The following is a 2,251-nucleotide window of genomic DNA, read 5'->3' as shown; positions in this document are numbered from 1 at the left end:
ACCCTCTGTGTAAAAAAACTTGCCGTGCACGTCTCCTTTAAACTTTGCGCCTCTCACTTTAAAGCTAGGCCCCCTAGTATTTGATTTTTTCATCCTGGGAAAATGATTTTGACCATCCACCCTATCTACGCCTCCCATAATTTTATACACTTGCAACAGGTCTCCCCGCATCTTCCGGCCTTCCAGAGAATACAATCCAGGTCTGTCTAACTTCTCCCTGTAGTCATAAGAAAATAACTGCAGATGCTGGTAGAAATCGAAGGTATTTATTCACAAAATGCTGGAGTAACTCAGCAGGTCAGGCAGCATCTCAGGAGAGAAGGAATGGGTGACGTTTCGGGTCAAGACCCTTCTTCAGACTGATGTCAGGGGGGCGGGACAAAAGAAGGATATAGGTTGAGACAGGAAGACAGTGGGAGATCTGGGAAGGGGGAGGGGAAGAGAGGGACAGAGGAACCATCTACAGTTGGAGAAGTCGATGTTTATACCACTGGGCTGCAAGCTGCCCAGGCGGAGGTGCTGTTCCGCCAATTTCCGGTGGGCCTCACTATGGCACTGGAGGAGGCCCATGACAGAAAGGTCAGACTGGCAGGGCCGTCTTAACGCATGGGCCTGATGGGCACTTGCCCGGGGCCCACGAGCATAGGGGCCCCATGCTGATCTGTGTATGTTAAGTGACTTGCAATAAATAAATACTACTTTAAAAATGTAGGTTCAATAAGTGCTTTTTTTGCAACATTTTCGGTCACTAATTGCATCTCACAGCGATCTGTAAGTGCTTTTCGCAACGATGTAGCACCCTAAGTCCATCGCTAAGTGCTTTTCGGTAAGTGCTTTTCGCCGGCACGACAGGGGGGGGGGCTAGTTGGGAAAGGGGGGAGGGGGAGAGTAACGGTAGGGGCCCCAGTTCACTGCTTTTCCCGGGGGCCCATAATGCTGTAAAAACGGCCCTGCAGACTGGGAATGGAAGGGGGAGTTGAAGTGCTCGGCCACCGGGAGATCAATTTGGCCAACGCAGACCGAGCACAGGTGTTGAGCGAAGCAATCGCCGAGCCTGCGCTTGGTTTCGCCGATGTAAATAAGTTGACATCTAGAGCAGCGGATGCAATAGATGAGGTTGGAGGAGGTGCAGGTGAACCTCTGTCTCACCTGGAAAAAGGTCTCCCTGTAGTCATGCTGTGTAGCATCAGGAGCGGCCGCCGGTGCCCGCGGCTGTGTTCCCGGTCGGCACCATGGAGGTGTGTCGCGGGGCGTCGACAGCGGGGAAACCTCGTGACGATGGGGCCGCGGCGGTGGTGAAGCCTCACGGCCACTGCGATGCCTCGCGGATCGACCCGCGGTCAATGAGAGCGTGGAGGACCACCGTGAGTGGAAGAACAATGGAGGACCCGGCGTGGGGGTATCGCCGTGAGGGAGATGGGGGGAGAACAATGGGGGGGAGAACAATAGACAATGGGGGGACTGTTGGTGGGGGGGGGGGGAACAAAAGGAGGAGCTTTGTAACTTTGTCAGTGCCGTAGGTGGCCGCTATTTGTATACATTCTGTATGCAAGCAAAGAATCTCACTGTGCCTAGTCACATGTGACAATAAGGTATTCCTATATCAATACCGCGTAATCTTGGTATCATTCCAGTAGACCTCCTCTGCACCCTTTCCAAAGCCTCCACGTCCTTCATGTATTGGGGCAACCGGAACTGCATGCAACGCTCCAGGTACAGCCTAACCATCTATATACTAAAAAAATCCCGTTTGTTTGTTCTTGAACTACAGCCAAAACGGTCCATGGCAGCGCGACAATCTTAGGCCCACCTTATTCACCGTCGTCCCTTTGGAGCTAATGGAAGAAGTTTCATTGAAATTGGTGTTATATTTTTTAAGTTAATCACATTTTAAAGTTTATATCAATCTCCTAGGGACGGTGGGGGGTGGAGGGAGGGGTGGGGGAGGGAGGGAGGGGGAAGGAGTGAGGATAAGGGGGGGTTGAGGGGGATGAAGTGGGGGAGAGGAAGGGATGGAGGGGGAGGGGAGGGGGAAGGGGGAGCGAGAGGGAGGGAGGGTGGGAAGGGGGAGGGGGGAAGTGGGGGAGGGGGGACGGGGGGGAAGGGAGGAGGGGGGGAAGGGAGGAGGGGGGAAGGGGGAGAGCGGCAGAGAGGGTGCTGCACCAATGCAGGAGAGGTTTGGGCCCAACGGGTCCACTTGGTCTAGTAGTCCTATAAAGCTGTATTATGACTTCTTGACACTTATACTCAA

At 53.6% G+C, this 2,251-nt stretch overlaps 1 pseudogene; it reads left to right on the top strand.

Annotated features, from left to right (window-relative positions):
• The first annotated feature begins 1,232 nt into the window (after positions 1-1,232).
• The window catches only part of LOC144592287 (proteinase-activated receptor 1 pseudogene), a 10,410-nt pseudogene continuing 9,391 nt past the window's right edge, over positions 1,233-2,251 (top strand).

Source organism: Rhinoraja longicauda, chromosome 3 (assembly GCF_053455715.1).
Source record: "Rhinoraja longicauda isolate Sanriku21f chromosome 3, sRhiLon1.1, whole genome shotgun sequence".
NCBI lineage: Eukaryota > Metazoa > Chordata > Chondrichthyes > Rajiformes > Arhynchobatidae > Rhinoraja > Rhinoraja longicauda.
This window is presented reverse-complemented; position numbering and strand designations above follow the sequence as displayed.